The sequence below is a fragment of the Pyxicephalus adspersus genome, chromosome 3 (genome assembly GCF_032062135.1).
Source record: "Pyxicephalus adspersus chromosome 3, UCB_Pads_2.0, whole genome shotgun sequence".
NCBI classification, from domain to species: Eukaryota; Metazoa; Chordata; class Amphibia; order Anura; family Pyxicephalidae; genus Pyxicephalus; species Pyxicephalus adspersus.
Genome location: NC_092860.1, coordinates 58148930 through 58176919, shown reverse-complemented (window position 1 = coordinate 58176919; position 27990 = coordinate 58148930).

Below are 27990 nucleotides of genomic sequence, written 5' to 3'. Positions count from 1 at the left end.
CAGAGGTTGCTGCGGCAGGCATGACCACCACATCGGAGCCACGGTTCTCCCAGGCCACTTTAGGGCCGTGGTGCTAACATTGGCACCCTGGCCACGCTTCACCTTCTGCCCACAAATTTTACATATGGCCATGTTAACCTCCTCCGGCGGCTTAACAAAAAACTGCCACACCGTTGAGTAGGTGATTTTCCCCCCAACACTCCACACTGACTGACTGCTACCACCGCTGCCTCTGTGAACCCCTGCACCACTACTTCCCGGGCAGGTAGGCTGCTGTGAAGCAGGGGGTCTTCCTTGGGCACGTTTTGCTCTCGACCTCCCACTGCTGCAACCCTGCTGACTACCAGCCATGCTACCACTTTGCTGGCTCAGCCGCTGCCTCACGGGCAAGCTGCCACCCCCTTCTCCTGATGATGATGAAGCCCCTTCTTCACCCGGCTCCAAAGTGCGATCGGCTTCATCATCATCGAGTAGTGTATGCACATCACTGATGTCCTCCTCAACGGTCTCTGGGTCAGGAGCCTGACCGCTCGCAACACCACCTCCCACGCCACTCTCCTCATCACTACTTGTACACGCCTAGTGGAGAAACCGGCAGATGTCTCCTCCAGATCTTGGCTGGGCAGTAGCTGCTGACTGTCCTCTACTAGATCGTCCTCGCTGTATAGTGGAGCTGAGCCCACAGCATACAATACTTCTGTGGCTGAGGGAACAGCAAAGGACAGAGGCAAGTTGAGGACAGGTGAGGGCACAGGGTCTGCTCCCAGGCCATGCCAACTAAGGGTTGCGTCTGACAAACCCAACGACTGTTGACTGAGGGTGTCTGATGTCACTTGGGATGAAGTGGATGACCGAGTTACCAATCAAGAATAGCTGGATTGCTGGTCAAGACACGACTGCTAGATGACACGGGGAGCTCAGGCCTCTCGCTGCAACGCCTGCTGACATGCCCCCTTACTCTGCTGCGACCTCTGCCTGCGCCAGAAACATTTAGGCCTCTGCCACTCCTCTGTGCATGGCCTGCCACTTCTCTGTTTAACATACTTTTACTTGATCTAAATAAATTTAAAGCAAATTAAAACACACCTAAAAGAGACCAATATATTTTTATTTTTGTACAGAAATAGGCCACTAAACGCTTTTAGCACCAATAACTGCAACAGTGAACTGCGTATATATTTCTCTTTTTGTAGTCAAATACATCACTAATCGCTTTAACCACATATAACTGCAGAAGTGAACTCAGAATATTTTTGTATTTTTGTACTGAAATACGGCACTATATATATATATATATATATATATATATATATATATCACGTCAAATATACACCATTTTATATATATTTATATATCTATATATCACGTCAAATATACACGTGTGTGTATATTTTTCTGGATATATAAATTGATGGATGACAGAGCACTGTCCCTAGCACCTTCTGATGTCTCTCCCTGCACTAAGATGCTGTGAAATGATTCCTCTCTATCCTTTCCCTGCACTTGTAGATCACTATTCTAGCACTGTCCCTAACGCCTACTGACATCTTCCCCTGCACTAAGATGCTGTGAAATGATTCCTCCCTATCCTTTCCCTGCACTTGTAAATCACTTTTCTAGCACTGTCCCTAGCGCCTTCTGACATCTCTCCCTGCACTAAGATGCTGTGAAATGATTCCTCCCTATCCTTTCCCTGAACTTATAAATCCTTTTTTTAAATTTCTTAACACAATCAGGTTTCTCCTAGCGCCTGCACACGTCTCTCCCTGCACTCAGAACGCTGTAAAATGTCCTAATCCAAGAAGGCTGAGACTATTTAAAGGGGTGTGACATCACAGGGCTGGCTGGCTGCTGATTGGCTGCATGTATGGCATTATGTGTCATCCCGCCTTCCCAGAATTCCTTGCCCCATGTCCTCACACATGTAACCGCCATTTTAGAAAAAATTGCAATTCGTTTCAACGAATCGCGAGGAAACTCGGATTCGTTGCAAATCGATTTTTTTCTGAAATTCGGATCGAATTCCACTTCGTCAGCTTCGATTCGCTCATCTCTAACAGCCAATCTATCTAAGAATACAGGACACTACAGGTAATGAATGGGGACAAGTCCCTATTCATTACTTGTAGTGCCCGGACATTGTAGTAGAACTTCAGAGGTAATCTGCAGTTCAAATTCTCCTGCTCTTACCCCCATTTTGCTTCCTTTTGCAGCCCTCTAGCCCTTACTATGACTATTTTACAGGCATTTTAGTGCCCCAAAGTTCGTGTCCCTATAGACTTTAATGGGGTTCGGGGTCAAGTTCGGGTCCCGAACCCGAACGTTGAGCCGAAGTTCGGCCGAACCCGACGAACCTGAACTTCAAGGTGTTCGCTCAGCCCTTATCATAATTAAACATCTGTATTTTTTGGAGAGAAATACAGACATTTTTATGGCTTTTTTGATAGATTTAGATAGCAAGTGGTATCAGAATTAAATATCAGGGTTTTTTTTAAAGAACTAGAGACTTTTTTATGGCTTTTTTGATAAACAGCAAGTGGTTTCAAAATAAATATCTGTATTTTTTTACAGAATTTTTTCTGTTTATTTTGATAGATAGCAAGTGGTCAGAATTAAACATCTGTATTTTTTTACAGAAATACAGAATGTTTCTGTTTATTTTAATAGATTGCAAGAGGTTTAATAATTAAATATCTGATTTTTTTTACAGAAATACAGAAATGTTTATGGCTTTTTTGATTGATAGCAAGTGGTATCAGAATTAAATATCTTTTTTTTTTTTTATTAAATATCTTTTTTTTTTTTTTTTTACAGAAATACAGATTTTTTTTCTGTTTTTTTTTTTTGATAGATTGCAAGTGGTATTAGAATTAAATAACTGTATTTTTTTTACAGAAATACAGAAATTTTTATGGCTTCTTTGATAAATAGCAAGTGCTATTAGAATAAAATATCTGTATTTTTTTTACAGAAAGACATTTTCCTGTTTATTTTGATAGATTGCAAGAGTTAACATAATTAAATATCTGTATTTTTTGGAGAGAACTACAGAATTTTTTATGGCTTTTATGATAGATAGCAAGTGGAATTAGAATTAAATATCTGTATTTTTTTTTTTACAGAAATCGAGAAAACTTTATGAGTTTTTGGATAGATACTAAGTGCTATCAGAATGAAAAATCTGTATTTATTATGAATAAATATAGACATTTTTCTAGCTTTTATGATAGATTGCAAGAGGTATCATATTTTAGGATACCTCTTGCAATCTATCACAACCATCAACATTTCTGTATTTATTGATAAAAAATACAGATATTTTATTATGATAGCACTTGGTATCTATCCTAAAAACCCATAAAAATGTCTGTATTTCTCTCCCAAAAATCAAGATATTCATTTCTTATAGCACTTGGTATCGATCCAAAAGACCATAAAAAATTCTATATTTTTCTCCCTAAAATACAGATATTCAGTTCTGATCCAAATTTGTTATATATCCCAAAAGCCATAAAAATGAATGTATTTCTCTCCAAACAATACAGATAATAAATTCTGATAGCACTTGTTTTCTATCCAAAAGGCCATAAAAAAATTTATTTTTCTCCCCAAAAAATACAGATATTTTATTCTGATAGAACTTGGTATGTATCCTAAAACCCATAAAAGTGTATGTATTTATGTGAAAAAAATACAGATTTTTACCTGTGATAGGACTTGCTAGATATCCACAAATGATAAGAAATTTATGTATTTCCCCGCAGATTCCACCAAGCCCGTTCCCTTTTATATGGTTTCACTAGATAGTAGGTATGGAAGATGTGAATTTCATTCATCCATTCATGTATCAAATAGCTACAGCTTCTACACTGTCCATAGACGTGATGGCCTCAACCTCTAATGCGGTCCTTGCTCTGTCACAAGGCCCATCGCCTCCTACTCTTTTTGTTACTGCTGCTGCCTTCCCAGTACCCAACTCTAGATGCAAGATACCAATGCCGTCCACGCTCTGTCCCAGAGCCTAGTGCCTCCTCCTCCTCCTGCTGTAACTGATACTGCCGCCTGCCCAGTACCAAACTCTAGATGCAGGATACTAATGCCGTCCACGCTCCGTTTCAGAGCCCACCGACTCATCTTGCTGTAACTGATGCTGCCTGCCCAGTACCAAACTCTAGGTGCAAGATACTAATGCCGTCCATGCTCCCTCTCAGAGCCCACCGCCTCCTCCTCCTCATGCTGTAACTGATGCTGCTGCCTGCCCAGTACCTAACTCTACTCTCAGAGCCCACCGCCTCCTCCTCCTCATGCTGTAACTGATGCTGCTGCCTGCCCAGTACCTAACTCTAGATGCCAGATACTAATGCCGTCCACACTTGATCTGAGATCCCGCCGCCTCCTCCTCCTCCTGCTGTTACTGCTGCTGCCTGCCCAGTAACAAAATCTGGATGCCAGTTCCTAATGCCGTCCACACTTCACCTCAGGGCCCACCTCCTCCTCCTCCTTCTGCTGTTACTGATGCTGCCGCCTGCCCAGTACCCTACTCTAGATGTCAGTTACTAATGCCATCCACACTTGGTCTGAGAGCCCGCTGCTTTCTTCTCTTGCCATTACTGCTGCTGCCTGCCCAGTAACCAAATCTGGATGCCAGTTCCTGATGCCGTTCAAACTTCGTCTCAGGGCCCACCCCCTCCTCCTTCTGCTGTTACTGATGCTGTTGCCTGCCCAGTACCTTACTCCAAATTCCAGTTACTAATGCCGTCCACACTTTGTCTCAGAGCCCACCACCTCTACCTCCTGCTGTTGCTGCTTCCGCCTGCCCAGTACCCAGTACCCAGCTGTAGATGCCAGTTAACAATACTGTACGTGTCGCATTTTACAAAGTTACAGCTAGCAGATAGGAAAAGGCAGTCCCCTACACAGCAATATCTCCAGTAGCTACAGATTCTACACTGTCCTTATAGGTGATGGCCTCAACCACTAATGCCGTACTTGCTCCGTCTCAGGGCCCACCGCCTCCTCCTCCCAATACCCAGCTCTAGATGCCAGTTAACAATGCAATCCACACTTCTCAGGGCCCACCGCCTCCTCCTCCTGCTGTAACTGATGCTACCGCCTGCCCAGTACCCAACTCTAGATGCCATATACTAATGCCGTCCACACTTGGTCTCAGAGCCCGCCGCCTCCTTCTTTCTGCTGCTGCCTGCCCAGTAACCAAAGCTGGATGCCAGTTACTAATGTCGTCCACACTTCGTCTCAGGGCCCACCGCCTTCTACTCATGCTGTTACTGCTGCTGCCTGCCCAGTTCCTAACTCTAGGTGCCTTTTATTAATGTCATCCACACATCGTCTCAGGGCCCACCACCTCTTCCTCCTGCTGTTACTGCTGCCGCCTGCCCAGTACCCAGTACCCAGCTATAGATGCCAGTTAACAATACTGTCCATGCCGTATTTTACAAAGTTACAGCTAGCAGATAGAAAAAGGCAGTCCTCTACACAGCAATGTCTCCAGTAGCTACAGATTCTACACTGTCCATATAGGCGATGGCCTCAACCACTAATGCCGTACTTGCTCCGTCTCAGGGCCCACCGCCTCCTCCTCCCAGTACCCAGCTCTAGATGACAGTTAACAATGCCATCCACACTTCTCAGGGCCCACCGCTTCCTCCTTCTGCTGTAACTGATGCTGCCGCCTGCCCAATACCCAACTCTAGATACCATATACTAATGCCGTCCACACTTGGTCTCAGAGCCCGCCGCCTCTTCCTTTCTGCTGTTACTGCTGCTGTTTGCCCAGTAACAAAATCTGAATGCCAGTTACTTATGTCGTCCACACTTCATCTCAGGGCCCACCGCCTTCTACTCATGCTGTTACTGCTGCTGCCTGCCCAGTACCGAACTCTAGATGCCAGTTACTAATGTCGTCCACACTATGTCTCAGGGCTAAATGCCTCCTCCTCATGCTGTTACTGCTGCTGCTGCCTGCCCAGTACCCAGCTCTAGATGCCAGTTCCTAATGCGGTCCACACTTCATCTCAGTGCTGCATGCTGCATGCTGCACTTCATGCTGCATTTTACAAAGTTACAGCTAGCAGATAGAAAAAGGCAGTCCCCTACACAGCAATGTCTCCAGTAGCTACAGCTTCTACACTGTCCATATAGGTGATGGCCTCAACCACTAATGCCGTCCTTGCTCCGTCTCAGGGCCCACGGCCTCCTCCTTCCAGTACCCAGCTCTAGATGACAGTTAACAATGCCATCCACACTTCTCAGGGCCCACCGCCTCCTCCTCCTGCTGTAACTGATGCTGCTGCCTGCCCATTACCCAACTTTAGATACCATATACTAATGCCGTCCACACTTTGTCTCAGAGCCCACCACCTCTTCCTCCTGCTGTTGCTGCTGCCACCTGCCCAGTACCCAGCTGTAGATGCCAGTTAACAATACTATACCTGTCGCATTTTACAAAGTTACAGCTAGCAGATTGGAAAAGGCAGTCCCCTACACAGCAATATCTCCAGTAGCTACAGCTTCTACACTGTCCATATAGGTGATGGCCTCAACCACTAACGCCGCCCTTGCTCCATCTCAGGGCCCACCTCCTCCCAGTACCCAGCTCTAGATGACAGTTAACAATGTCGTCCACACTATGTCTCAGGGCTAAATGCCTCCTCCTCAAGCTGTTACTGCTGCTGCTGCCTGCCCAGTACCCAGCTCGATATGCCAGTTCCTAATGCCGTCCACACTTCGTCTCAGGGCCCACCACCTCCTCCTTCTGCTGTTACTGATGCTGCCACCTGCCCAGTACCCAACTCTAGATGCCATATACTAATGCCGTCCACACTTGGTCTCAGAGCCCGCCGCCTACTCCTTTCTGCTGTTACTGCTGCTGCCTGCCCAGTAACCAAATCTGGATGCCAGTCACTAATGTCGTCCACACTTCATCTCAGGGCTAAATGCCTCCTCCTTCTGCTGTTACTGCTGCTGCTGCCTGCCCAGTACCCAGTTCTAGATGCCAGTTCCTGATGCCGTCCACACTTCGTCCCAGTACCCAGCTGTATATGCCAGTTAACAATAATGTCCATGCTGCATTTTTCAAAGTTACAGCTAGTAGATAGGAAAAGACAGTCTTCTACACAGCAATGTCTCCAGTAGCTACAACTTCTACACTGTCCATATAGGTGATGGCCTCAACCACTAATGCCGTCCTTGCTCCGTCTCAGGGCCCACCGCCTCCTCCTTCCAGTACCCAGCTCTAGATCCCAGTTAACAATGCCATCCACACTTCTCAAGGCCCACCGTCCACTCTTTCTGCTCTTACTGCTGCCACATGACCACTGCCCAGTACCCAGCTCTAGATGCCAGATTAGACTCAAGCTCAACAAGGTCTTCTTTCCCCGCTGATTCCGCCAAGCCTGTTCCCTTTCATGTGCTTTCACTAGATAGCAGGCCCTGAGGCGGAGTGTGGAATTAGTAACTGGCATCAAGAGCTGGATGTAGTGCATTTTTAATGACCCCCCGAAGTGTGTAATGCAAGTGTGTAATCTGAAATTTGTGATTAAATGTAGAAGGCCATGTCTTCTGCCATCGGCACCACGTTTTATTGGACTGAATTTCTGTGTATGTCACCCTGGAACTGGGAGGTGGGACTGCAGTCCCTCTGTATTTGTTAGAGGGATGAGATGGGAGACACCGGTATGTGTAATGGGAACCGAGAGGTCCTGGATGACCACATTGAGCCATAAAGTTATTCAGCTCAGCAGACGTCCGGAGACTTCTCCACAACAAGTATGTGGCTGTCCTGGGAGACTCCGTTCAAAGATCCTTCAACAAAGATCTTGTGAAAATACTGCAGAATGATGAGTTTCTGACTGAGAACCAGCTGAAAGGGAAGGGTGAGATGTCATTTGCAAACAACACGTTGGGGGATCTTCGGGTGAAATGCACAATGGCATCATTTACCGTGAAGTGCGTCATTACAGAACTGACCACCACCTTGTACGGTTCTATTTCCTGACCCGTGTCTCTTCGGAATACATGGAGAGCGTGATGGCCGACTGTGAACATGGACTTAAGCCCGACGTTGTCATCATCAACTCGTGTATATAGGATGTTATCAGGTATCATGAGCAATCACTGCAAATGTACAAAACCAACCTGGACCACCTGTTTATTCAGCTCACTGAGGTGCTGAGCCCCTACAGTCTGGTGATATGCAACATGGCCATGCCTGTTGGATTCAAAGCTGGTGAAGTGCTGGAGTACCCAATTCCTAATGTGCGCTGGGACATCATAAAAGGGAATTTCTACAGTGCCACTATGGCAGATTTGCACAAATTTGATGTGATTGACATGCACTTTCTCTTCCGCTTCGAGCTGCGCTCCAGGGTTAAAAAAGCCACCCGCTCGAATCAGCTGGCTCATCGGAAGTATACCTGTATCTTGATGGCTCCTATTGATCAAGCTGGGGCGTGCAGCAGCAACAGCAGGAAGAGGAGGCGGTGGGCTCTGAGACGGAGCGTGGACAGCATTGGTAACTGGCATCTAGAGCTGGGTACTGGTCAGGAGGCAGCAGTAACAGCATGAGGAGGAGGCGGTGGGCCCTGAGACGCAGCAAGAACAGCATTAGAGGTTGAGGCCATCACCTAAATGGACAGTGTAGAAACTGTAGCTATTGGAGACATGAATGGATGAACGAGATTGTAATCTGTTCCTACTTACTATGTAGCGAAACCACATGAAAGGAAACGGGCTTGGCGGAATCAGCGGGGAAAGAAGACCTAGAGAGGGGTACTGGGCAGTGGACAGGCCGCCATCAGGACGGATCCATGAACTACATCAGATGAGAGATGTACTAGCTCTGGGGCAATTTCAGGTACAAGAATTATTTGATGTGTGTACGTAGACAAAGCCGAGCAAATGTATTTTAAATGAATAATTCATTCATCTTTAATGAAGAACTAAGGGTTAAACCCTTCCTTCCTCTTGTCAGGTGACAGTGTTATGGTCTGGTCATCAATTTCCAGAACAATCAAGTATTTTTATTAAAGGTGAAAAATGAAGTAGCAGCAGACAGAAATATTACTGGTCCTGGATGGATAATGGAAGCATGGATGTTTTTAATGCTCCAAACAAATTGAGTGATTGGATTTAGGTCACACATTAAATATTAAACTGTAGGGAAGTCAAACAAAGTTTAAATTTACTTCATATTTTTCTTCAATTTTCTGAGAAAGCAAAATATTGCTAAAGTATTGCCATTAATGCAACTAGTGCATGTGAAAAAAAAATAAAACTAAATATATACACTTTGGCATCTAAATGTACTAAAAGAGTTTACAGTTGTGAAAATTGCTAAACTATATTTTTTGTTAAATTTCAATTCCTTGGAAAATTTAATTAGTCTAATTTGTGTGATAAATTATATTGTGCAATATACTCAGTGACACAGTGTAATGTTCTTGGACAAAGCTGCCAGGTACACATCATGAATCCCTTCTGACTGCAGAGAAAGAGAATAGAGGTTTAGATGATAAGAGATCAATCAGTATGCAACCTATTCACCATATCATGAGCACAGTGTCCAGCATTTGGTTCTACTGCTCTAACTTCCCTCCTCTAGCTAGATCAGAGTCACCTTGAAATGCATATTTAGAAAACACAAAAATATGTGCATTAGATAAGGTCTGTGAAAACTCGTTTAAAGAAATAGATAGCAAAACTAAATTCATTTACAATTTTAGCAAAGCAAGGACTGTCCTAGTCAGAGGGGGCAACACTAATAATGGAAAATTACAATTTTCCAATTTCCTGGGCATCATACCAGCATTCACTGGGGAATACCTTGCCAAAAATACACAGGAAGGAAAGGTAAAGAGAATAAAGCACTGTTGTGACACAGGAGGAGTCAAACTTGTAATAGTTAATGAAAGTTGTCATAGATGACAATGTTGCTGCTTTGCAAATTGTCTCCTAATGGGCCTAATTAATCAAAGCTCTCCAAGGCTGGAGAGGATACACTTTCATCAGTGAAGCTGGGTTATCAAGCAAACCTGGAATGGATCTTGTCCAGAATTGAAAATATTTGCTATCAAATAACAAACTTTTAGGAAATCCATTCCAGGTTTGCTAAATCACCCAGCTTCACGGATGAAAGTGTACCTTCTCCAGTCTTGGAGAGCTTTAATAAATCAGGGCGAATAGGTAAACATAGCCCTGGTGGATTCCTACAGAATGGCAGCCCTTTTGACACATTGGGCCTAATTTATCAATGAAATCCGCACTCGCTGGTCGCGCGTACTTTCGCTCCGTTATATCGAGCCGGTTTACCGCGGGATGGAGTCATATGCGCTCGCTCAGTCGCATCTCACCGCCAAGCCGGATGCTTGCCTTCATAACAAAATGGGCAATAGGGGTAGCGCATCGGCCAATTAAGGCGATTAGATTTCAGCTGCGCGATTAAGGAGGATCTGTTAAGCTCAATGGTTAGCTCATAGCAATTAATTACCGCACACCTGCTCTCTGTTCTGTGCTTATCTACAGTCCTTTACAGGTCAATTAGAATCTTTAATGCTTCATTAGATTTCAGCTGCGCGATTAAGGAGGATCTGTTAAGCTGTTTTTTCTTGGCGCACATAAATGTTTTAAACATTTCAACAGCGCAAACATTTTTTTTTAGGGCTAAAGGTAATATGTGTGCCATTAGAAAGAATGATTTTTTAGGGGAACAGTGACTTTTAATGCAAGCTCGCCAGTGTAAAGCTGTGAGCTCTTTCAGTTGCTGAATTGCGCGACGGCGTACGATTTCGGATCGCGAATACGAATGCGCAAGCGAGCTTCCGATTTTGTTTGATGAATCAGCCTCATTTGCTCTCTGAACTGTCCTAACTATCCAAGCTGAAATAGATCTGCTAGATGCTTGTTCCCAATTTCTCGAGTCATGTGGAATCACAAACCATCTGTCACAAGATCATAAAACTGATGTAGACTTCCATGTACTTTTAAGGAATTTGCCTGCATCCACAGGATGGAGAATGAAGAAAACATTGTTGGAAGCACAATTTGTTGGATGACATTAAATTATGAAAATAATCAGAATAAAACTTTACACAGGCCCGAATACCACCCTGTTGGGATAAAAGGAGATTTAGTTGTAACAAGGTGGAAGTATTTGTGGGACTACAAGTATCAGGAAGGGTTAAAGAACAACACAAAACATTCAGTTACTGAATATTAAAAGTTAGTACTTTTCGTTATTGGATGCCTACAATGGTCCAAAACAGCAACAGTTCCAGCAGCAAGATCACACGACTTGGTTTACCCCAAATGTGTCTTTTTAAATCCTCTAAATAGGAAGAGTCAGGCAGGGAGAAACTGGCATGTTTTTATGCGTAACCAGAAAATTTCAGTGTTGGCACTCAATTCTTTGATATCTGTATTAACAATTATACACTAACCTTAACTAATTATTGGGTTACATGACCATTGTTAGCTCATTTTGGCTAGACCTGCTTGTTACATTATAGTGGAGGTAAAAGGAAGATCTATAAGGGGGAGTATAATTTCTAAAGCCAGGTAAACTTGAATAGTGCAAAGCCTTATTTGAATATTAAATCTTTTAGAGGTGAGAGAATAGAAAAGGGGAATATGAAAGAAGGCTTTTTGGATTGACTAATAAAATTCTTTACTTTATTAATGATGAAAAGACATAAAATTAATTAAATGCACAAAGTCATACATAAGTGTTATCACAATAGTAAATTATATTTAAAGGTAAGTACTGAACTTATTCTGCTAGTTGTACATTTATATATGTGAGTATAGACATAAATCTCCTCACCGACGCGTTTCGCCCATTTGGAGAGTTGGATAGCAAAAGTGCAGACTTGGATTTCAGTATACCGTGGAAATCCAGTATATCATGTCAGATAATGTTGGTTCTGTAGGTTGGCTGCAACATTTCAGCCTTGTTGTACATTGTTGTATTTGATATGTAACCGTACTCTGGGGTAGTATGCCCAATATTGGAAGGGTTAATGATTGTTCAAGAGAGGGCCAGTTTTTATATTCAAATAAAAGTTCAGTATTTTGGTAGGCTGCAAAAGAATTGTCCTGGGAATATCTCTGATTAGATGCACAAGTGCTCCTGTCACAGTGTTGGGTTTCATGGGTTGATAAAGAATGCTGTTATAAGTATAGTTAGGTAATGGTAAAACGTGGTGAAGTTGGGATAAACTTGCTAAATGTTGTAAATGAATTAATTTACAACATTTAATATTGGCTCTTCCAATATTGGGCTTACTACCCCACAGTACAGTTATGTATCAAATGCAACAATTCAATGAAATGTTGCAGCCAACCTACAAAACTAACATTATCTGCTTTTAATGAACACAGTATACTGAAATCCAAGTCTGGACTTTTGCTATCCAACTCTCCAAATCCCTTGAGGAAGCCTCAATGGGTGAAAGGCATCGGGAAGGAGATTTATGTCTATACTCACATATATAAATGTACAACTAGCAGAATAAGTTCAGTACTTACCTTATATATAATTTAAATATAATTCACTATTGCAATAACACCTATGTATGATTTTGTGTATTCTATGAATTTTATATCTTTTGATCATTAACCACCTGGGCGGTTAGCCCGACCTTGGTTTGGGGTAAGTAAACTTGCTACTATCGTTTACCCCGAATCAAGGTCGGGGTAGCTAAAAATATAAACATGCGTTACAGTGCAATCCGGTTGTCATACAACATTGTATGACAATCGGATTACAACTGAAAAAAAATACTTACCCTTTCCCAGCAGCTCCTCCGGACACGTCTATCCTCTTCTGACTTCTCCCGCGTGTGCAGTGACGATCTCCGGCTGCATGCGTCGGTGCGGGCGGGAGGCGGGGCGCAAAATTTAAATAACTTTGAATTGAACTCAATACAAAAAAGCTGTGTTGAGTCCAATACAAAGAAATCTTTATATAATATATATATAATTGTATTATATATATATTATATAAGCTACTATACAGTTACATTACATTATACACTATTTTTTTTTTTAAAGATTTTTTTTTTATGTTTTATATGTTTTATGTTAATTTCTTTTATTAAATTTATAAAATTTTGGACATATTTCGGTGAGTTATGAGGTAATTGGGTGAATTATAAGTAATTATTGAGTAATTCTGTGAATTATAGCCTACAATTCAAAATAAATTTCCATGCAAAAAATTTAACACTACGGAAGTACGGGAGTTCGGAAAGAATTAGAACCCCCGGCGTTCGCGTACGCGTCCCTCGGCGATTCCTGATGATGTCAGTGCATGAGCCCGTCGTCGGGGGTCGTAGCGGGAATTTCAAATATTTTCTATTGGATTCCTGAATCCAATCTAACACAAAATAATACAAAATATATTTATGTGGTTTTGTCTATAGGTATGTGACATTGGACTATACCGAATTATTGCATTTTCAGTATTTTTGTTTAAGCTGATTTTTGTGTTTTTTATTTAATTTTAATAAAAGTATATATTTTTTTTTTACAAGATTGTGTGTTTCAAACTTTTTTTATATTCATGATATCTACTAGACCCTTGTTCGGACATATTTCTGTAAGTTACAGGTCTACAATTTAAAAAAAAAATTCATGAAAAACACTGTACCGCTTTTGGTACAGAAATCTAGACATCAGTGAAACGCCCAGGTGGTTAATAAAGTAAATAATTTTTGTTAGTCAAAAAAAGCCTTCTTTCTTATTTCCCTTTTCCTTCCTCTCTCCTCTAAAAGATTTAAATTATATTGGAAAAAAAACTTTAAGTTGATGGTATGAGATTTATTGCATATTATCTGCTACTTCCTTTCTCATGATCTTTTGGGGCATAACAACCATGCCTTTGTTCTTATCAGTCACTCCCATCCCAACAAGTGTGGGAAGGAGGACTCAAGATGTTCACATGGGCACAGACCAGACAGTTTACACAAATCCACCAGTACATCCAAGATATATGTTTTCAGTATTTCATGTTTTTGGGTTTAATTTACTGAAGAAGATTAACTCTTATGTGGCTCTCTAGTGGTAGCATCAGAAATCCTTACCATTCCTGTTACATAAATATTTCGTACACCCAGAGGCCTGAAACTCGGAGATATGCATTGTGGATGAAATGGCCACAAATAAAGCAACTTTAGGAGTTAGATTTCAAGTCTCCAGTGGGTGGAATGGATCACAACATATGCAAGTCCCTTTAAGGCAAGCATTGCTTCCTTAGCAGCCTTATATGTGCATGCCGTGAGGAATCTCCAGATCAGTCAATGTTCTGCCAACTCCTTATTTGTGACTGCTCATACTGTATATCCAAAACTTACACTTCAATTGGGCTCATGCTCAACTCTAAACTGTACCAGTAGCAAGCTGTGTACAGGGACATTTTGTATTAAATGTAGATGCCACGAGATTTATTTCTGGCATCCCCCATTTCTGTACTAAGCAAATGAAGACTTCCTAATTTAGTGGTCATTCATTGTTGTGTACAAAGGAACGGCTTGGTCCATCTACCAACGGGTTCTTCATTGCTGGGATGTACACAGCTCTCAGGCTGACCAGGTTTCCTGAACCTATTGCATAATTGGATGGTGCTCCTTCAACAGAGTCTGATTTTGGGTGCCCCATGGATGTTGAATATATGATACTGCCTTTATCAGAAGGGTAAGAGTTTGCAGGGCTCTGAGCTACAAAATATTGGGATCCTCTCCTGTCTTTCATATTATCTTTTCCAGGTTGGTAAACTGCAGCTTTTCTATATCTTTACAGGGTTTGCTTCTTTCAACAGGAGATCTTTGACACCTCCTCCTGTAGTCTCCTAACAGAGACGTGCCAGTGGAGGAGATAACAGAGAACCAGACATTGCTTCATTTAGAGGGTATAATTTACCCAGGTGGCTAATTAGGGTAGTGTTGGTCATTTCCACCTTTTTAGGGTGTGCAAAATACTTCTTAATGTTTGTTGGGGACTCTTTTTTCTTCTCCAAGTTAACTACCTTCTGAACAACTTAAGCCAGGGGGATTACCAAGGCAAAGTCAAAGGCAGAGGCAACAGAATTCCAGGTTCTCAGTTTCCAAGAACAACTGGAAGGTCTCAGAAAATTAAGTCTGAAGTCAACTGAGATGAATCAATCTGCATGCCCTGAGAAGATGATTATTTCTTCTGATAGCTGATTAGGCCTCCTCCTGCTGGATTCCCTTTGTTTTCTCTTTTTGCTGCTGACATATAAATTGTCTGTGGTGTGAGCAGACACTTGAATAAACATACTTATGTTGAGGTTCGAATGAGCTGCAGAATCTGTTGCCACTGAAACTGAAATGTTTGGATGATGATTGTTGAGCTGAACCAGGATGGCTGTGAGAAAACACAAACACAATGTTAAGGTAAAATACACTTTTCCTGAAAAAGAGGGGCAACTTATACTTACCACCAAATTACTACAGTAAGGTGGTCTGTGCGGGCAGCAGAACTTATGGTTGAAAATGTACCTGTAGAGAAGCAGTATCAAATTATGAACCAATCTGGATAATCCAGGAGATGTAGGTATAAATCAGAAAGGCCATGTTAAAAAAACAAAAACATATTGTCTCAGCACTGTACAAGACCTCTTCAGCTTTACAAGGATCCATGAGATAGCCCAGTCACACCATTCTTGTCTAGGCTTCCCAGAAGATGTCATGCAAATTATGTTTACTTTTTTATTTTAATAATTTATATGTTGCATGTCAGGGAGACTACAAAAGAGACCCTTTAAATATCATACAAGGTCAGGTTTAAACTAAATATCTGACTCAAGTAATACAAAAAAACTGGGTTTTTATTTCTGCCAGCAAGTGGATTTTTTGCTTCTGCTCTCATGTTTTACTTTTTTCAATAGAAAAAACCCTGTAGTTTAAACAGCTCGATAACTCAAGCTCAAAAATGACAGAAAATGACTAATCACAATGGTTTATCTTTTATTAGATGTACAGACTGAGGTTTTAAGGAGAGCCAACTACCAAATGCTCTGAATACTCCTGGCCTGTATCTAATTTAAATATAAATGCTGTTTATATGCACAGAAAATATTGCATACATATAGTTAAAAAAGACATAAAAGACAAGAAGACATAACATAAAAGAATAACATACATGCACAAAATTCAAGTAAATGGACCAAAAAGCATTACAATTTCCTTTCATTGGGCCTGATTTATTAAAGCTTTCCAAGACTGGAGAGGATACACTTTCATCAGTGAAGCTGGAATGGATCTGATACAGGATTTAAAACATTTGCAGGCAAATAGCAAATGACTTTGAAGAAATCTATTTCAGGTTTGCTGGATCACCCTGTTTGTGATACTGTTGTATGCTTTTTTTTTCTTTTAAAAATTACCTCTACAAATAGTGACATTGAAAACCAGAGAGGACAAATTCAGTGAGCAGAGAGAATTTGTTGACTGCACACATTTTACCAGATATAGAATCACATTATGGATGCATGAACTGCCTCAAAAACACAGGAGTGAAAAAAAATAAAACTAAATTTAAAAAATACTATATGTGCACCCCATAGATTTGTCCTAGTGCAGGGGTGTCCAAACTTTTTGCAAAGAGGGTCAGATTTGGTGAGGTGAAAATGTGTGGGGGCCGACCATTCAGCCGGACATTGTTTGAACTATTAACGTTAAATGCAAATGAATGCACTATTTTATGAAATTTTTCTTTTTTTTGGTTACCGTTGCCATTTTAGAAATGAGCTGGAAAGATCACACAAGGGTCATGCGGCAAGAGTTTGGCCACAGGTCTACATATATATATATAAAGTAGATTAATGTTGGGAAGTATTGATATATATACATCTATTAAACAACAGAAAACCTCAGTAATGCATAGATACATGCATAGATACCTGTCAGAGGTGGAATGTATCCTTTATCTCAAAATGGATGCATAGGTTTTCTTATTGTACCCTGACATTTTTTAGGGGGTGTGGTCAAACATGCACTGGCAAGCTTGGCCAATCTTCTCATGCCAAGCACCAATAGAGTTTATTTGTGTTTTACTATACATATATATATATATATATATATATACACACACACATGAATATGTTTCTAACATAATCTAACTAACAGTTGTAAAATTCAACAATACCAGTAACATTGAAATTTTTTAAGATAAATATTAAAAACAAGCAATAATACAGCAAGACATGCAAACCACATGTACATGAATTATCCTCTACGCGTTTCTTGGATCTGGCCCACTTCTTCAGGAGGGGAGATTTCTCATGATTTTTAATGTAAGTAATAAAATTGTAAATGTTTGTTTTTTTGGGGATTTTGTTATTATGTGATTGAATTTTTATTCTTTGTATGCAATTTTGAAATGATATATAGCCCGCACTGACACCAGACTCTGTGCAAAACACTTTCTTGAAATCAGAGTGGGCGTGGTTCGTGCAGGTGACACACAGCACACGCCCACTACAAACGTAGGGGATTCCCTGTACGCACACACACACGGGCACATAATGATTTGATGTGAAATAACTGAACACGGACTTTGGACATGCCTGTAATAGTGTGTTTATGAGCATTTGATTTAGTTCCACAACAATTTAGTGTCTTGTGTACAAGCAAGATGTTACAGTGGCATGTAAGTCAATGTATTCATTTAGAGACAATAAATAAAAAAACTGTATTACAGACTAATGTATTACAGGAGCAAAGTGAATAGAGATAAACTAACTTAAAAATGGTTCTGTGATGTTAGAGCCTCATCTGCATTGTGTCACGCTCGTAGAGACAGCACCACTAGGGGGGCGCTATGGCTTGCATGGAGGTGTTGTGAGCCCTGAAAAGGGCCAGAGCGCAGAGCCTAAGCAGTAACCAGGTTTTTTCCAGAGCCTCTGATGGTGAGGATATTGGGCCACTGGTTACTGCCAGGTTGCGGCCCTTGGGCACATCCAGGTGGGCAAAGCACGGTACCAAATCACTATGAAAAGGGATAGTCAAGGGAAGCTGGGGTCGAGACAGGCAGCAAGCAAGAGAGGTCAAGTCACACGCCAGGGGTCAATAGCCAGGGATCCAGGGGACAGACAACAATGAAACAGAGGCCACTGCAGGCACAGGGAACACAGGAGACACTGGAAACAGCAGGAGGTACAGGTGATGCAGGGATATCCACAGGCAGACAGGAACAAAGAAACAGCACAGGGAAGTTGGCTGGGAACCAACAAACTGGACAACGAAGTCTTAACACAGGAGCTGAACACAGGAAACACTGGATTAGGCAGCAGGTGTACAAGAACTAGTTCACAGAACTGGGGAGCTCGGCACTTGTAAGACTTGTTGCACGAACACAAAATGGAGTCTGAGAGCTAGCTAAATAGCCAGGGCTGGTTAGAAGGCTATTTTCTGATTGGCCAGTGGGATGGACTGAGTTGATAAAGCTTGAACACAGAGGCACGCCCAGCATCAGAACTGCCTGCATGGGCAGGGGAGAGATGCTTGTGCTTTAGTGAGGAACAAGTAAGTGTGACACATAGCCAACATCTTAGTAATATTAGCAATTATTATGATGGTTTGAGATGGGATGAGGAGTATTTAAGTCTCCTAACAATGTATAGCTTTTTTAAAAAGGAGGAAGAGCCACTGAAGCTGTAGATGTTGAAAATAAATGCCCTTCTAATTGTGCAAGACGTATAGCAATGAATCCTCTCTCTTCTGTTTAAAGGATACCGGGTCTTTCTTCTCTATGGACACTTCCTACTGTTTTTTTTTTTTTTAAGATGTAAACTCTAATTGGATAAAATTTAACTTGCTAAAAAATTTTTTAATAAAAACACCTGCAAATTATAAAATAATTGTGTTCATCGTATTTTTGTGGTTTTGTGTTGTGAACTGCCCAAACTGGGAAGCATAGTATTTCTTTATGTGGCCTATTACATGACAGAGTAAAGGGAAATAAACTCCCTCCCCATAGTCTCTTACTAGATTAACCCTGCCTTCCTGTTTTTCTCCCTCCCTTCCTTTCTTTCATCCATCTTCACTACCTTCTTAAGTGTACCAAAATAACAAATTATTGCCAGATATGTCAATGCAAAATATTTAAACATTCACAAACATTTAGGTTTGATGTCATCAGCATAAATCAAACCTGACTTTGCTAAATGTGGTTTTTCTTATCACTAAATATCTCTACATTCCGCAGCACATAATATTGCATGCACATAATACCATCTGAAAAAAATTCATACTATCATAATAAATGATGCATCAATGTATGAAAACCCATTCAAAATAATTAAAGGTGAACTAAATTAGTAATATGTAATAACAAAAAGGGGGACAAATGAAGAAATGAGAAAAAAAAAGAGAAAGTTGATTAAGTGGCGGACACCCACAAATAAAGAAATTGAAATGTGCTCAACTGAATTAAAAAACAAATAACTTTTTATCAAGGATTAGTTCAAAACTAGTTAAAAAAATTATTAACTTATGAAAGTTTTTTATTTTGAAAGTTTATAAATTTTGCAACAAACCCTAATAGAATCTATGGAGGATGAATCTTGTTGCTGAGTTCTGGCAGTTTTTAGCAAGCTGTTGTCAAACATAAAGCATGGAAGCTGGGAAGTGACAAAGAAGATATGTATCATTGACAAAAAGAGAGGCCCGTAGCAGGGAAAATCGAGGGCGAGGCATGACAGGCGTGCTCGGACTGCATAAAGAAAGAAAGGGGGGAAGGAAGGGTTAAGCTGGAGTTGCACGTGGAAGCAAGGAGGATGGAGAGGAGATCAGGTCAAAAGTTTAAGAGGTGGAGATAGGAGGGGGTAAAAGGAGTGTGCAACGGAGATCTGGGTTAGTTTTTTGAAAGAAGAAATTGGGACTGGACGCAAGTAGGCATTATGGAGTCTATTGACCCATTAATGCAACAGCTTAGGGCTGCGGCAGCTTCACAAGGTGAAGCTTGGCTGCGGGAGAGAGTAGCTGAGGCAGTTGGGGGGGCACCTAGAGAGCAGCAGGGTGATAGGCTAGAGGGGCTGCGGCCTCGGAAAATTAGGGCTCCGGTGCGCTTAAGCCCAGAACCATTCGCTAGAGCTCAGCGCCATCCTGGGAGCTCCATTAGGGACCCTTCTGGCAGGTCAGCCGGGCGACGCTTGCCTAGGTCTGGGCCTTGCGCAGGGAGGAATCCCCATCGCCGGCGGAGCTCTGATGGGGGGGCTGGCTGCCAGGGAGCGCAGCCCCCTCGCTGATTCTGGTGAGGCCTTGGGAGGAGAGGTCTCACCTATGGCTGTCCCCTCCCGTGTGGGGGGAGTACGTGGCGTCCCTAGTGAGAGGGGGGCTGTGGCTGACAGGGGGCACAGCTCCCGCTTGCAGCAGGGGGGGGTCCTGGCTGCGGGGACCCCATCCCGTGCTCTGGTTTCCCGTTCTGGCGGACCTAGTAGGTCGGTTTCTAAGCGGGGGGCTGCGGCTGACAGGGAGGGCAGCCCCCTATCTAGCAGGGCGCATTCTTCTGCCAGGCAGGCCTTACCGGAAGCCGGGGCCTCGCGTAGTGCGGGGCCCCGGTGGAAGGTGGGCACGGCTGGTCCATCCAGGGATGCAGCTGAGGAGTCCGGTCCAGTTGGTGGCGAGCGGGTAGAGGTGCGGGCCCGGCGCCCTGCCGGGCCGGGAGGCGTAGGCCACGTGGCCAAGAAGATGGCGCCGGCCGCGTGGATTCCCGGAGAAGACGCGGCGCCTGGAAGTGATGCGGGGAGGCCTATCACGTCATTCGGCGTTCCCGGAAGTGATGTGGAGGAAGACCCGGAAGTTCCCCGATCAGAAGGGGAATTGTCGTCATCGGAGGAGGACACCTCAGCGGACCGGGCGCTTGGAGCGGCGCAGGGTGCCAGGGCTGGAGCGGCGGGTCCCCGGGTCGCGGGGCCGCAAGGTAGGACATGGAGGGGTCGAGTGGGGGGGTGGGGGGAAAGGTGTTGGGATTATGGGGACAGTGTGTGGTTGCATGGAAAACGGGGGGTGCAGCAAAGCCTTGGTGTGCGTGAGGAGAGCAGTGGGGGTGGGGAGGCTGGGGTGGTTGCGGGCGGGGAGGGGGGGAAGGAGCAAGCGGCGAGCGGGGGGGCTTTGATGGGGGAGGACAGCGGGATTGGAGACTCGGCGAAGGGTGAGGTGTATGTGTGCTTCGAGGGCCCGCTGGGGGCCCATTTAAAGGAGGATGTCAAGGAGCGCATTTTGAAGGGTGAGTATGTGGATGTTTTCACGCTTTTGCCTTTGGAGAGGTTTAATTTAGAAAGGAATGTCGGGGGGGAGGGCCAGAAGGAGGAGGGTGAATTGCGTCGGTACCGGATGATACCCCGGACGTTTATGAATTGGATGCAGGCGTTTAGCATTATGGCCTGTGTGTTGAGGGAAAAGCAGCCGGAATTATGTGCGCCTTTGTTTTGCTACTTGGATACGATTAGGGAGGCCCATAGGATGTTTGGCCGGATTGCTTGGCTGCGGTATGACGAGCAGTTCCGGCAACGAAAAGCAGTCCGGCCTTCGCTGAGGTGGGATCACAAGGATATTGGGCTGTGGATGAAGCTGATGTCGGGCCCAAGGACTGGGGGGGGGGGTTGCAGCTTTTTCCTGGGGGGGCGGCGGTCCACAGGCACTGGGGCCGTCGGCCGGTAGAAAGAAGGGGCTTTGCTGGCTCTTCAACAAGGGAGGTTGTAAATTCGGGGGTGGCTGTAGATTTCGGCATGAGTGTTCCGGTTGTGGAGGTAATAACGGCCTCTCCCGGTGTTTTAAGGCCGGGTCAGGTAAGGGAGGTGATAGCGGTGGAAAAGGGGGTGACGCCAGTGAGGGTAGAAAGGATGCGCCCCTTTTTAGGTAAGTATCCGGATAGGGCGGCCGCTAAGGTGTTGGAGGCGGGGTTCTCTGAAGGTTTCTGGATTCCTAGTGAGGTGGGGGAAAGGCATGGAGAAGCCAGGAATCTGAAGTCGGCCTTGCGGCATGAGGCGGTAGTGGAAGGAGGTAAGTTTGGGGAGGATGAGTGGACCGTTTGCGTCCCCTCCTTTGGAGGGTTTGGTGGTTTCGCCGTTGGGGTTGGTGCCGAAGAAGGAGCCGGGTAAGTATCGATTGATACATCATTTGTCCTTCCCGCCGGGGGGATCGGTGAATAATGGGATTCAGCCAGAGGACTGCACGGTGGCTTACACGTCTATTGATGCGGCCATTTCCTGGGTGCGAAGGTATGGGAAAGGGGGGTTGTTGGCTAAGGCGGACATTGAGGCCGCCTTTAGACTCCTACCGGTTCATCCTCAGTGCATAAGGTTGTTGGGTTGCAAGTGGGGGGGGAATATTTCGTAGATCGTTGCCTGCCTATGGGATGTTCCATATCTTGTGCATTGTTCGAGAAATTCAGTACCTTCTTGGAGTGGGTGGTGCGGACAGTGGCTGAGGTGGACTCGGTCATCCACTACTTGGATGATTTTTTGGCGATAGGCCCAGGTGGGAGCTCGGTGTGCAGGGTGTTGTTGGCAACGCTACACCACGTTGCGGAGAGATTTGGAGTGCCTTTGGCGGAGGAGAAGACGGAAGGTCCGTCGACGGTCTTGACTTTCTTGGGGATCGAATTGGACACGGTGGCTATGGAAAGCAGGTTACCGCAGGATAAGTTGCTGGCATTGAAGGAGGAGGTAAGGATGGCCGGAGGGAGGCACAAGCTGCAGTTGCGGGAAGCACAGTCGCTATTGGGAAAACTTAATTTTGCACGTAGAGTGATTAGAATGGGCAGAATTTTTTGTAGGCGATTGGCAGCAGCTACGGCGGGAGTGAAGGCCCCGTCGCATTTTATCCGCCTGTCAAAGGAGGTGTGGGCGGATATGGAGGTGTGGCGAAAGTTTTTGGAAGAGTTTAATGGTCGGGCGTTGTGGTTGGACGGGCCGGTAGAAGCAATGGACCTGGACTTGTACGGGCTTTGGGGCATACTTTGGGGGCAGGTGGAGTGCGGGGGAGTGGCCGGTGAAGTGGGTTGAGAATGGTTTGGTGAAGGATCTCGTGGTATTGGAGCTGTTTCCGATAGTGCTGGCAGTGGAATTGTGGGGGGAGGAGTTGGCCGGTAAGAAAGTCAGGTTTCACTGTGACAATTTAGGGGTGGTGCAAGCGTTGAACAAGTTCTCGGTGCATTCGGTACCAGCGGTGCGGTTGATGAGGCACTTGGTTTTGAGATGTATGCAGCACAACATTTATGTCGTTGCAAGACACATCCCAGGTGTGTTCAACGTCATAGCCGATTCTTTGTCTCATTTGCAGTGGGACAGGTTTCGCGTGTTGGCACCAGAGGCGGAGAGTTGCGGTTACCCGTGCCCGGAGGGTTTGTGGGAGATTGCGCTGGGATCCTAACTGGTTTGATTCGCAGGTCGGTGAGTGAGAAAACGTGGATGGCATATGCGGCAGTGTGGAAAGAATGGGATAGGTTGCGGGGGCAATTGAGTGGGTCTGGGAGACGGGAGGATGCGGTTCATGTGCTGCTTTACTGGTTGGTGAGGGAATTTACGAGGGGAGTGTCAGTGGCGGGGGTCAACAGGTTGCTGGCGGGCATGGCTTTTTGGTTTAAGTGGTGAGGATGGCGGGATGTGATGAAGGATTTCTTGGTTAAGCAGGCCTTGAAAGGATATAGGAAGGGGCGCCAGGTGCCGGATAGGCGGAGGCCGGTGTCCTTTGAACTGTTGCAGCGGTTGGTGGGCAGTTTGGAGAAGGTTTGTTCGGGTGAGTATGAGCAAGTGTTGTTTACAGCCGCTTTTTGCATGGCATTTTTTGGGGCAATGCGAATTGGGGAGATGGTTAGTCCTACAAAGACCTGCCCTGGTGGTGTCTTGTGGGAGGATGTCTCTTGCATGGGTGATGAGGTGAGTATGAGGATCAGGCGGTCCAAGAGGGATCAGGAGGGGAGAGGTATCTTGGTGAGGGTGTTTAGGTTGGGTTTGGGGTCGCGGGTTTGCCCGGTTGCGGCAGTTGAAGCGTTGTTGGGGGTTCGGGCAAAGAGGCACGGGCCTCTTTTAATGCATGAGGATGGGACGTTTTTGTCTCGATTTCAATTTATTGCAGTGTTCAAGAGATGTTTGGCATTAGTGGGGATGGATGTAGACGCATTTTCTTCACATTCATTTAGGATAGGGGCGGCTACGGAGGCAGCCCGGTGGGGCTTGGGGGATGAGGCAATTAGGCGTATAGGGAGGTGGGAGTTTAGGAGGTTTCAATTGTATGTTAGGCCTCATCTGGTGTAATGAGGGGGTGTTAAATGCGGGGGATTGATAGTGGGTATGGTTGTTGGTTGGGATTTGTGTAGTGGGGGTGGGATTGTTGTTGTTGTCACTTTGTTTTGTTTGTTTTGTAGGTGATCAGCGGTGCTTGATTTGGATTGTCGGGCACTCTTATGTGTTGTGGGGTGCAAGACGGGCGGATGTCCGGATGGAAGGTCGCCAGTTGGGTCTTTCCCGGAATGAGGCAATGGTGCGGTGGATCGGAGTTCGGGGCATGTTGTGGAGTAGGATGGTACCGGAACTTCGACGGTGTGCAGCGCTGGATAGGCCTCCGGATGTGTTAGTAATGCATGCTGGGGGTAATGATTTGGGGCGTAGAGCTATGAAGGGCTTGGTCAGGGATATTAGATTGGATTTTTTGCGGCTGAGAGTGGAATTCCCGGGCACTGTGATGGTTTGGTCAGACATGGTGGCTAGAGCTGTATGGAGGGGAGCACCGTCGGTGGAGAGGATCAATAAGGCCAGGATCAAGGTGAATAAGGAGGTGGGCCGGTTTGTGGCTAAGAATGGCGGTCTGGTGGTGCGCCACAGGGAGTTGGAGGAGGACACTTGGCGGTTCTTGAGGGGGGATGGGGTTCACTTAAATGATGTGGGGACGGACCTGTGGTGTTGGGGTATACGGGATGGAGTACAGAGAGCACTGCGGGTGTGGAGGGGCGCTCAGGAGTGAGGTTTCCCACCCGGGCGCTGTGGCGGTTGAGGTCTCGGGGAAGGTAAGAGTCGGGGTTAATTATGGTCGGGGGACACCTGAGGTGGTGGTGAGATTCCCCCTTTAAAATGGTAAAAGGTGGAGGCCCCTGAGAGGGTATAGTGCGGCTAGGGGCCAAGATGGTGTGGGGGTTGGATGGTTATGGAGATTGGTGGTGGCGGACTTTACCTTTCAGGACCTGCAACCTAGTTGTTGGCAATATGTTGGTTAAAGTAGGAATTGGTTTAAGTAAACGAAGGGTTAATATATAGTTTATTAATGGTTATTTATTGATGGTTATTTAAGGGTTAATTTATTGTTGTCGTTATTTAAATGTTATTTATTTATTGGTTGTTTGTTTATTTGCTGTTGAATGATTATACTGTATAATTTATATATGAAAGTTAATTTATGGAAAATGTTAATGTTGATTATGTTAATAAACGGCTGCTTGCCAGCCATTTAAATTGCAAAAGGTGTGGAGTATTTTTGGAGGTAAGGGGAAAGGGAGGGCTGGCAAGAGTAAGATAGAGTGGAGGTAAGTGTAAAAGGGGGGGATATTTGTTTGTGCAATGGTCCGAGCTACCTTAGTCAAGAAATAATCAAAGAAAAAACATAGAGATGAGCATGTGCTTTTTCATTCAAATTGACCACAATTAAATTACACAAATCCTTTCAATTGCAGGTTTGGGGAATGCCTTAAGGCTGTGTGTGGTGTTAAGGAACAGCACAGTATTTTAATGAACAGTCTAAGGAACAGCATACTCCTGCCAGGTCTAGTTTTCTCATAAGGCCTAGGGTGGTATGGTAACAAGGGGCTCCCTTTGGCTCCCTTGCACCGCCTCTCCTGAATGAAAGTTTCATTTTAGGGATGTTACACAACTGATGACAACAGTAGGAGCAAGGCATACATGAATGTAGAACACTACATTTTTTAATTTTAGCTGCCTTGTGCTACCTGCCTTGTGCAGCGTACAATGACGTTATCGTCAGTGTGGTAGCTGAGTCTAATTATCCTCATATTCAGCGGCCTAACTACTCACTTCAAACTTTCATATCTCTCAACTGTTGGTCGTAAGAATTTGAAATTTTACATATGGTACCGCTATAGCTTTTAGCATTTCAACACCTATAAAGGAATTTCAAATATAGGGGCACAAATTTAAAAGCTTGTGAAAATACAACATTAGGGGTGCTGTTTCAAAAGCAAGTGTACTGAGGAGCCCCAAGTCGAACATGCAAATTGGCCACTTACATAGCTGGGAGCATTAGAGTGCTCCTTCATCATTTATTTCTGCCAGCTCTTAAAACTACCGCTGTCATACTATGCAATCCTGCCTGCCTCGGTTATTTTAAACTCGATTTCTCTGTAAATGGGAAATGTAGGTAACCCAAAATGTCGGTGTACATGGGGGACAATTGTGGCTAATATTCCCTAAAATTGCATCACTATGGCGTCATTACAACATAAAATAGTTATACCCATAAAAAATCACTGCCATGTTACAAATACCTGTCCATTTTCCTTTTTTAAATACCAATTTCTCAGGAATGGAGAGGTATAGGAAACTGAAAATGTGCAAGTGGGTAACACTTGTGGCTAACACTGCTTAAATATCCATTGCTATAGCATCATTAAAAAAACACTACCCAACAAAATGCACTACCCTGCTGCGTATACCTATCCACTTCCAATACATGTAATCCAATAGCTGGTCACACTGGTCGTTTACCTTCTTTGAACCAAATTTTTTTTAGAAGAGAAATATAGTAGTATGAACATGTCCGCTTTGGCACTTAATTGCATTTCTCTGAAAGTATCCATTGTTGAGTTTATGGGGCTCAAAGAAGGTTAGTGGCTACCTATAACTTCCCAACTGCATTATATTGTAATTATTTGACAGGCCTGAACTGTATGGTAATTGAGTATTATATCTTTCTGTTTCAATACATTTTTAATATTTTTTTTCAAATACAAACATTTTACACAATAATCCAAACAAAAGGAAACTTGTCAAGACACATTATTAACAAAAAAGGAAACCAATAAGTTGGGTTGGGTTGCCAAAATAAACAATAGAGGGGATCATCTGTCATCCCAATTACAACACTGACATGTAAAATAATGAAGCTGTGAGCAGAAAACACCATCACTGCTTGTATATCCCAAGGATATTAGGACAGCAGTTAAACCAGGAGGGAAGGAAGGAGGGATCAAAATGGGGCGTACATCAGAAAAATCACACATGGAGCGGTATTCATTGGTGGCCCAAAGCATTCCTCCTTTGATGTGTACACTATAGCAGCTTGTATGGTTAGCAATGACCAATTAAAGTCTGAGGGAAGGTAATGTGTTATCCATGGTTCCCAAACCCTTTCAAATTTTACCACTGAGTTGTTCAGGGTAGCAGACATTTGTTTCATTTGTGAGGTATCATGACATTTTCCGTTTCACTTGAGATATTGTGGGTACAGCAGAACTCCAGGCTTTTGCCAGGACTAGTTTTGCAGCTGCAAAAATCAATTGAAACAATTGGAACTGTGAAAATTTGCATTCAGCAGGCTTGACATTTAAGAGGGCGTCTTTAGGTATTGATTTGCCCAGGACCATGTAAACTAGCTGGAAAACTAGCCGGATACGGCCTAGCCAGTATTACAGTCTGGCCTAATGCCCCCCTAGGTATTTATTGTTGGATCCAGCCTAATTGAATTGTTGCAGTATCGTGAGTTACTGCGATATCATCGAGTTCCCGCAAAGTAACCCCAGTTACTATGCCTTAAGAGCAGAAGCAATGCGCAGCTACCAGTCTCCGGAAGGTTGTCCTCGAACGTCGTGTCTTTAACCCTGAATGGACTGACAAATTATTCTTCCTCCAATGAGGCAACAAAGCCCTGTGTTTAGTGTGCAACTACACCAACAGCACTTTCAAGTGGTCGAATCTCAAGGGGCATTTCAAAGCCAAGCACACGCACA